The sequence below is a fragment of the Marmota marmota genome, unplaced genomic scaffold, assembly GCF_001458135.2.
Source record: "Marmota marmota marmota unplaced genomic scaffold, marMar, whole genome shotgun sequence".
Lineage (NCBI taxonomy): Eukaryota > Metazoa > Chordata > Mammalia > Rodentia > Sciuridae > Marmota > Marmota marmota.
In genome coordinates this window covers 57,338,687-57,349,231 of record NW_026000026.1, presented here as the reverse complement: position 1 = coordinate 57,349,231, position 10,545 = coordinate 57,338,687, and the positions used below count along the sequence as shown (strand labels likewise).

Below are 10,545 nucleotides of genomic sequence, written 5' to 3'. Positions count from 1 at the left end.
TGCTGTTTTTGGGGGGAGAGATTCTGTAGCACTGTATTTTTCCATTCTAAAATTCAGTCTTCTGGTTTTACCCATTTAAAAAAATTGATAATTTTTTTTATCTCTTTTTGTCTATGCATCAATTTGTAGATTTCTAATCTTTAGTCTTCATCTTCATCACTTTGTATTGATTCACTTTACCTGTTGAAGAATCTCAGAAGTTTTTCCTGTATATTTTTCTACATTTTTGTGTGGGCTCACTTGATCCAGCTGAAGCCCACTGAAGAGCTGAGGATGGTGTGGTGACAGAGTCCAAAAGACACCTCTGGAGACCAGTTTTAGAAAACTTGATTGACTTTATTATTGCAGAGGTAAGCCTTTTATGCATAGCCTGTTACTGGGCAAATTAGCTGAGGGTCATATTAATCCAATGAGCTTGCAACACTCTTAATAGTGGCAGCCAATGGGCTAACAGGTCAGCAGCAAAAAGCAGAAGGAAGGAAACATGCTGTGCACCTGAGGGTGGCCAGGTTACCATGGTGACGGAACTGGTTGTGGTCAGTGTTCCAAACCACAAATATCCAGACTCAATGTGCTGAGCCCTAAGAGCCCCTCACATAGGCAGTGTAGGCTGCTTTCCAGCTCACAGGCCTAGCATCCTGAGGTTTGATGTGTGCATACTTGTGGTGTTGATCAGCATGTTCCTTTGCTCTCAATAATTTCTACAAATTGGCAGCTGTCCTGAAACTGGATCAGACTCAGGTTCGATCCCTTTGGCAGTACTGTGTATGGAATTTAGCCAAATATAGCATCCCTCTGAATCACCTCATGGCTTATTAAAGCAAATATTACTGAGTGCTAGGCCCATACTTTCTGATTCAGTAAGTCTAAATCATGGTCTGAGAATTTGCATTTTTGGCAAGTACTCAGGTGATTCTCAGGCTGCTAGAAAACATATTTTGAATGTGTGATGGCATCTCTTTTTGTATCCTAGTAGCTATTTGTGCATACTGTTTGTGTTTATTTATTTATTTGAAAAAGTGATACTATTCTATTTTTTTTCTTTTTTGGGGGGTACCAGGGATTTAATTAAGGGACACTTGGCCACTGAGCCACATCCCCAGCCCTATTTTGTGTTTTATTTGGAGATGGGGTCTATCTGAGTTTACTAGTGCCTTGCTTTTGATGAGGCTGGCTTTGAACTCGCAATCTGCCTGCCTCAGCCTCCTGAGCTGCTATGATTACTTACATGTGCCACCATACCCAGCTACTTTTTAATTTTTTTAATTGGAATATTGTATAAAGAGACACATACCCTTACCTACTCTTTGGTTACCCAGTGTGCTATTAACTGAGGAAAGGTAGGATAATTTCTTGATATTTTCCCCTTTAATTTACTGATTTTAAGTAATGAGGTAGTTCCCTGTCTATTGAAGGTAATCAATTATAAAAATATATTATTAGTAATAATTAGCATTAAATGAATTTGGTGGTTCTAATCAATTTCAAGTATTATCATTATTGAAGCTGAAATTATTACATCTTTGGCCAGTGGGAGACTCTTGAAGTTGACTCCTGAGTCCTACAATCAGTCATTTCTTTCTTTTTTGAGGGAGAGGAGGTTTATGGGGAGGGCTATTGGGGATTGAATTCAGGCATTCAACCACTGAGCCACATTCCCAGCCCTATTTTTTAGTTTGTTTAGAGATATGGTCTCACTGAGTAGCTTAGCGCCTCACTATTTTTGCTGAGGCTGGCTTTGAACTCACAATCCTCCTGCCTCAGCCTCCCGAGCTCCTGAGATTATAGGCATGCACCACCATGCCTGGCGAAATCAGTCATTTATTTTAGAAGCCCTGTCTAAGGTGTGATATTGGGTTGGTCATTTTTTTCTATGTTCTTACTTGCAGAGGTTAGAAATAAGTATATGTTTTAGCTTTTTTGCTGTTGTTACCAAAGGACCTGATAAGAACAATTTTAGAGTAGGAAAAACTAATTTGTTCCTCATGGTTTTAGAAGTCTCACGCCATTGATGGCCAACTACATTCCTCAAGGCCTGAGGAAAGGCAGGACATTATGGCAGAAGACTGTGGTGGAAAAAAGTGACCCAGAACATTGCACTGAGAAGAAGAGAGAGAGTGCTGTGCTCGACAAGGACAAAATATAAAGGCCAAAGGTATGCATGCCTCCATGGACCCACTTCCTTCAGCTGTACCCTATCTCCCTACAGTTACCACCAAGTTAATTCCTACCAGGGGATCAATGAACTGATTTTGGTTAAACCTCTCATAACCCAATCATTTCACCTCTAAACTATCTTGCATTGTCTCACACATGAGGTTTTGGGAACACCTAATATCTACACCATAACCAATGCACAGATTTAAGATAAGGTAAAAACAGTTCACAGGCTCTCATTGATATCAATTTTGACTTGAGATTTGAGACTGTACTGTGTTTAAATCTTCCATTGTATCTCTTTCCTGTGTTCCAAGAATTCTGGCTTTCAAGGACATAATGATTATAGAATTAGAAAATTTGATTTTTATTCATTCATTTTTATCCCATGTTATATAGGTAACATTATAATATAGGACACTAATACCATTGAGTGATGACACTAATACAATTGAAAACATTAGAATACGTCTTTTGTATATACTCTCATCATCTTACTAGTATTTGGTGCTGGAGTTATTTCCTGACACCTCATTTTTTTTTAGCAATATTCTAGAAGACTTTCTCTGTCTGACTCCCTCCCTGTTGATGAGGACTGAAGAGCCAAGTGAGACGAAAGAAAGGACACAGGGGGTCCAAAGCTTGGTGCAGCATTTATTATTGGCAAGCACAGCGTTTTATAATTTACAGTGGGTTCCCAATTGTGGAATGCAACCTTGAGGTTAGGCAGACAAAATACTAAAATATATATTTTTTAAAACAATGCTATGTTTACATTTATATCCTTAAACTTTGTCCTAAATCTGTATTACCAGCTAAGCATAAGGTAACAGGAACATTCCCCAAAATAACTCTACCACAAGGAAAAGACATGAAGCACATCCACAGTCTCAAGAGGAATTTATGGCAAATCTGACCATGTCACCTGAGCATGTTCTGAGAACAATCTGATATTCTTGCTTTTTCTGGCCTGCCAGGAACTCAGAGGACATTAACTCCTTAACATCTGCAGCTCCACCAAAGTCCTGAGATCTCAGACAACTCCATCACTACCTTGCTGGAAAGAGGGTACAAAGAAGAATAAGACACATCCATGTTCTCCAAACCTAAGTGTCAGCCTTGCTGGTATATGTGGTATCATTCTGGTATAGGGAGGCATGACCATAGAATCTGAGATTCAGTTTTTCTTTAATAGTAATGTGAATCATTTGATTTCATACTTCCTAAAATGAAACCTTTTTTTCCCACTTTCTACTCCTATCAGGAATAGCTTCCTTTATTCATAGAGCTCTTTATACTTCTGGCCTCCCTTTCTACTGTATTAGTCAGGTGGAGTTCTTCAGAGAACCCAAATTAATAAGGTGGATGGATGGATGCATGGATTAATGTAAGAGTATGGAGGGAGTAAGGGAGATTGTACTCATTTTAAGGAACTAGCTCACATGATAATGGGAGATGGCAAGTCTGAAATTTGTAGGACAGGCCAATAGTCTAGAAACTCAGGCAAGATTCACATGTTATCACGTTCTTTTCTGATAAGGCCTCCCATTAATTTAATAAGGCCCACTTTATGGAGGGTAATATGCTTTATTTATTTATTTATTTATTTTTAATTTTTTAATTAGTTGTTCAAAACATTACATAGCCCTTGACATATCATATTTCATACATTTGATTCAAGTGGGTTATGAACTCCCATTTTTACCCTGTATACAGATAGCAGAATCACATCGGTTATACATCCATGTTTTTACATACTGCCATACTAGTGTATGTTGTATTCTGCTGCCTTTCCTATCCTCTACTATCCCTCCCTCCCCTCCCCTCCCATCTTCTCTCTCTACCCCATCTACTGTAATTCATTTCTCTCCCTTGTTTTTTTCCCTTTCCCCTCATTTCTCTTACATGTAATTTTGTATAACGATGAGGGTCTCTTTCCATTTCCACGCAATTTCCCTTCTCTCTCCCAAATTGGTGAGGCCAATTTGGAAATATCCTTTATTGAAAATCAGCTAAGTGTAAATGTTAATCATATCCACAGAGACTCTCATGCAACATCTAAATTAGTATTAGACTACACACCTGGGCAGGTAACCTTAGCCAAGTTGACACATGAAATCACCATCACACCTACGTTGAACACTAAATTTGTTGTCCAAATTGAGATTTTTTTTTTGAGAATAAGGAGTTATAGATTATAAATAAATCAATATAATTTTATACATAGACTATTATATGATTTTACTCATTGACAATTTTTAATCATTGTTGAACCTACAAAATAGTCCTATTAAAAATTGTTCTAAAAATGTTAATATTTACCTATGTTTATTAATGCAAAAAAAATTGTTCTGTTGAGCTTCTCAACATTATGAAGAACATCAATGGGATTCTCAGTAAATGTTCTTATACATTATTTAGTATTTTAGCCATAAAATTGGGTATTTACATATTTCTGAAAAAATGTATTTTAAAAATTTGGTTGTATTATTCTTAATTGTCTCATAAAATTGTGTTTTTTTCAAAGTTCATTTTATGTTTGCTAAATTTTAAAACATTGAAAAATTTGAAAAAAAAACTTAATAGCTGCTTTTCTCTGTGAGTTAGGATTTTAAAATTTTAGAACAGGTTCTCAAATCATAAATGCTAAGGTACCTTTTCATTTCCACGAAAATTCTACCAAATTGAGATTTTTCTAAAATTCTAATTCTTAAAATATAATTTAACATGCTGATCAACACCACAAGTATAAACCTATGTAAAAAAAAATACAGATAGTGAGTTAGAAAAGATCACAAGAAGGCTCACTATGGAGCTCGCCAAAAAGGGTTGTATCGGTCCTGGTATTGATATGCCTACCCCAGACATGAGCACGGCAGACATGCCCCAGAGAGAGATATCCTGGATCTCTGACACCTATGCCAGTACCAGAGGGCACTATGATATTAATGTACATGCCTGTGTTACTGGTAAACCCATCAGACAAGGAGGCATCCATGGATGCATTCTGCTACTGGCCTTGGTGTTTTTCATGGAATTGAAAACTTCATTAATGAAGCTTCTTACATGAGCATTTTAGGAATGACACCAGGATTTGGAGATAAAACATTTGTGGTTTCTGGGTTTGATAATGTGGGCCTGCACTCTGTGAAGTATTTACATCATTTGGGTGCTAAATATACTGGTGTTGGTGAATCTGATGGGAGTATATGGAATCCAGATGGTATTTACCCAAGTGAACTGTGAGATTTCAAACTGCAACATGGATCAATTCTGGGCTTCCCCAAGGCGAAGGTCTATGAAGGAAGCTGACTGTGACATACTGATACCCTGCTGCCAGTGAGAAGCAGTTGACCAAATCCAATCCACCCAGAGTCAAAGCCAAGATCATTGCTAAATGTTCCAATGAACCAACCACTCCAGAAGCTGATAAGATTTTCCTGGAGAGGAAAATGGTTATTCCAGATATCTACTTAAATATTGGCAGAGTGACAATATCTTACTTTGAGTGGCCAAAGAGTCTGAATCGTGTCTTTTCAAATATAAAATGGATTATAACTACCAATTACTCATATCTATTCAATGGAGATTAGAAAGAAAATTTGGAAAGCATGGTGGAACAATTTCTGTTGTACCCACTCCAGAGTTCCAGGACAGGATAATGGGTGCATCTGAGAAAGACATTGTGCTACACCATGGAACATTCATCCAGGCAAATTATGCATACAGCCATAAAGTATAACCTGGGCTTGAACCTGAGAACAGCTACCTATGTCAATTCCATTGAGAAAGTCTTCAAAGTGTACAATGATGCTGGCGTGACTTTCACATAGATGGATCATGGTTAACTTTTTATGACCCTCTGTAACTTCTGTTGACCTATCACAATTTTACATGTAACTGCACAAATTTTTCTCTAATGACTCATTAAACAATGGACACAGTTCTCAACAATTCAGTCTGATTTAGCCCCTTAAGAAGAAAGAAATTATGTTTAGGGGATCATGTACAATCTGAAGAGTGTGAAAATAGAAATCACATATTCCAGGAAGCTACTGAGGCAATTTGCTTTTAAATAAAAAGTATCTTCCACCTGGGGAAAAATGCTCCTTATATGTTTCCCAGTATGCTGTCCTCACTCCATGACCTCCCCCTTTGTTTGTGTACTAGACACAAAATATCAATGATGTGACTCACTGGTTTGGAATTAAGACATTATTAAGTATAATTTTGTTCATTTACTTGAGATATTAGGTCAAGTTCTAGACAGGGTTGACTTATTGTTAATTAGTATAAATAAAGATCAATATAACTTAAATAGCTTTTCTTTAATTGAGCTAAAGTAATTTAGAATTGATTACTGCCAGATAATAGAAATTCTCCATTTCCAAAATGTACTCTAGCACGACAAATCTTACATTTCTATAAATATTAAAAGACTGTAGGAAGGGAACTCTACTGTAGTTTGCTAAAACTCTTATGTAACCTCTCATTAATAAAACAGCCATGTTAGTCTTATGAATGTCTTTCTGCTTCTGTTGCCAACTTTAGTAATTTTAGTTAACATTCATGAAGGGAAAGAGAAATATATTACCATTAAAGGATGTAGACACTTAAAACAAGACTGAATGGCCCAGGACTGAATGACTCTTTATTATTTTTTTTTCCTTTTTGTTATTGGTTGTTCAAAACATTACAAAGCTCTTGACATATCATATTTCATACATTAGATTCAAGTTGGTTATGAACTCCCAATTTTACCCCAAATACAGATTGCAGAATCACATCGGTTACACATCCACATTTTTACATAATGCCCTATTAGTAACTGTTGTTTTCTGCTACCTTTCCTATCCTCTACTATCCCCCCTCCCCTCCCCTCCCATCTTCTCTCTCTACCCCATCTACTGTAATTCATTTCTCTCCTTGTTTATTACTGAATGACTCTTGTAGGATAATTTTTAGGCTTAGAGATTTCTCTTTTGCTTGATAATCTTTACTCAGAATCGGATTATTAATTTTTTGTTAATAGAATTTAAAACTCTGCTTCTTTGTGGTATAGCAGTATTGTTCCTATTTTGGCAGGGGTGTTTGGAAAAGATTATTTTTTCAGACCATGTTTAAAATCTTTTGATCATTTAATATTTCAAAGTATTACAAAACAAATGAATGAAATGAAACTTTTATTATTCTGTGCTAGAAGAGTATTAAATTTCTGTTTTTAAGGGCATTCTTACCATTTATCTAGTTGTCATTTGGTGGCCATAAAAATGAAAATAAAAGAGAATAGATAGTATATACTGTGCACTTCTTTTTTTTGTATCTTTATTTGTTTATTTTTATGTGGTACTTGGGACCGAATCCAGAGCCTCATGCATGTAAGGCAAGCACACTATCACTGAGCTACAACCTTAGCCCTATTGTGCACTTCTTATGAACAGGCCTTTTACTTTTATTTAGTCTTCATTTAACCTATGTGCTAGATTGAAATTCTTTTTGTAAATGAGGCTAGGAGAGTAACAGGTATATCCATGCTATTCCTGAGACTATGGGGCAGAAAGAACAAGAACCCTTTGTATGCATTACACACAATTTGGCTCACATTTTTAGCAGGTTCCAGAAAATGCTGACACTTTTTCAAGGACATATAGCAAACTTCAGATTATTTCCACTTTTTCTGGGAAAGAGTACTAGATCACAGTGGGTGACCTAGGGCAGATTCCCTTGGGGTGACCAGCTTGATAAGTTCCCCTTGTCTTTGTTTTAGCCTTGATATGGCATTTTACAGAACCCTAATATGCCAGCTGTTCTCTATTTGCTGATCAATGTGTTGACTGATTAAGTGCAGAACACTCATTTATTGTGTACATCATTCATCATATGCCAGGAACTCTTGGCAGCTCTGGGAAACATGCTCACAACATGCCATTAGTCAGTTAGGTAACTAAGAGTTCTTAGTTGGCATGGGATTCTGTATTCTGTTAAATTCCTCCTAGTGTCCATCTGTCTTTCAGCAACATGCAGTCTTGATTTCTGAGGCTCATAAACCTTGAAATTGAATCAAGCATTTCAGCTTCATTCCTTGTTTAAAAAATTGTTTTACCATTGTAATTCCTTTGCTTTTCCATATAAATTATAGAATATTCTTATCTATAGCTACAGAGAAAAAAATTCATTGAAATTTTGGTATGAACTACAGCAACCCTGTGTATCAATTTGGGGTGAAATGCCATCTTCACATCGATGAACCTTCTACCAGGTGGTTTTTGTTGGTCTGGCTCTGGGACCATGGAAAGTTCTTCCTGATTGTACTCTTTTCAGTTCATAACCTGTGTTTTATTCATCGCTTCCTATTTATTTTCTCAATCCAAGTGCTTTTAACCTGAAAACATTAATTTCACATCATTTCTCCTTGATGAGAATTGATAATCACATTGTATTAGAGTTTGTGATATAATTAATCACATCATACAGCTACTTCTCCAATAAATTCAGCATTACTAGCCTGGATTTATCCAAAATTTTAAATTTTTTAGCTAAGAATTTTACCTATTTTTAGGCATCTTTGCTTCTGGTCATGCTTAGCTCAGTCAATAGTGCAAGTACTTAACTTTCTTTCTTAGGCCATTATCCTCAGAGAGTAAGTTTCATTCTTTTGTGCTGGGGATTGAATCCAGAACTTGGTTTGGCTAAGCACTTAGTGAACTATATCCCTACATCTCCTCTACTGATTTTTAAATGCTTCTTTAAAATACTTATATGTAGTATGGAAATCACAGTAAAGCCACCTGACCTGCAGAGACTGGGTAGTTGGCTGAGGTCTCTCACTTATCAATAGGCAAAATTTATATCTTGGAAAATGAGTAAATGAGTTTTATGGGTCATGGACCTTCAGTGTAGCTGGAGAACAGTTGAAATCTTTAAGTGGCATGTGTGCTGTTGAACCTTTTTTTAAACTATTTTTATTGTCAATGAATTTACTTATCTATCTAGAGAATTGCATCTGGTGCTTCACAAATGCTAGGCAAGTGCTCATCCACTGAGCCACAACTACAGCCCATGGTTGAAGCTTTTATTGTGATATCTGGGAGGATCCTGTTGGCTGTCCTCCTGCCTCATGACTTTAGGTCCCTTTGCAGTTCCGTGTTTCACTGGTGGGTGGGTATTCTCTCATTGTAGGGATTTAAAACATCTTCCCATTTGTTAATTTATTCTTCTCACCATGTAACTCTTCTTATTACATTTTCCTTGGGTTTGAGTATGGGAACCTCTTTAAGAAAGTCTTTAGTTTGTTTTGATCTGAGCAATATCCAATGAATATTTGTTCACTACAATTCATTTTTCCTTTGAGCATTATGTGGTTTCATGGACTCTATTTTCTGACTTTTGAGGTATAAGATAAACTTCTGGTTACTATTTTTAGATTACCCTATACTTGGGCCTTTAAGTGATATTTTTTCCAATGTGCTCCTAGGTGGGTGAGTTGAGGGGAAAAATAGTTTCAACAGAGACATTGTCCTGGGGCAGAGTCTCCTGCATCTCTTGGCCTTAGGCCTAACCACAACAGCTACAGGAGCACTCCCTTTTTCAGGAGTGAGGCTGTCAAGGAAAGTTCAGCAATGGATAAGAAAATAGCTTTTCAGAACATTATGGTCTCTAATTTTTAAAAAAATGAAATTGAAGTCTACTTTTCACAGGTTGCTTTGGAGGAGGTGGATGACTACATTCTAGGTCCTAGAAGAAGACTGTCATGAATGAATGGCAGCTTATCCCATTTATGCATTCTTTATTGATAACCTGGTTGAATTTTTGGTGTAAGACTGAGAGAAGTAGTAGAGCAAACCACTCCAAGGCTTTGCAGCAGAGGCTAAAGAGCATAATCTTAAGAGGGTATTTTTATATGTGTATTCTGATCAATAAGTTACCTTCTTTCAAAATTGAATAGCTTAATGTTAATGATATATGGTATAAGTAATTCATTTTCAAAAGAGGCACAGCAAGTAGGATATTTATAGGTTACCTGGTGAGTACAGAGAGGATTCTAATACTGGACTTCATTATATTTTTTTAGATTCTTTAAGTTGTGATGGACTTTTACTTTTTATTTATTCATTTATATGCAATGCTGAGAATTATCCAGTACCTCACACTTGCTAGGCAAGTGCTCCCCCGAGCTACAACCCCCACCCCTGGACTTAATTATTAATGTCTGTCATTCAGATGACTAAAAGTAGTCATGAAAATCAGGAATGTTTATGTAACATTTAACTTAAGAGAGATTTTTCCCAAGGACAATGCTTGATGTTTTTAATCAGCTGGTGCTGCTGCCTTTCACAGTGTTTTTGAACCTAAGTGAAGTAGATGTTATAAGGATTGAACAGTCTCCTT

At 36.5% G+C, this 10,545-nt stretch overlaps 1 pseudogene; it reads left to right on the top strand.

Annotated features, from left to right (window-relative positions):
* Positions 1-4,528: 4,528 nt before the first annotated feature.
* LOC107149484 lies at positions 4,529-6,675 on the top strand (annotated as a pseudogene).
* The last annotated feature ends 3,870 nt before the right edge of the window (positions 6,676-10,545 follow it).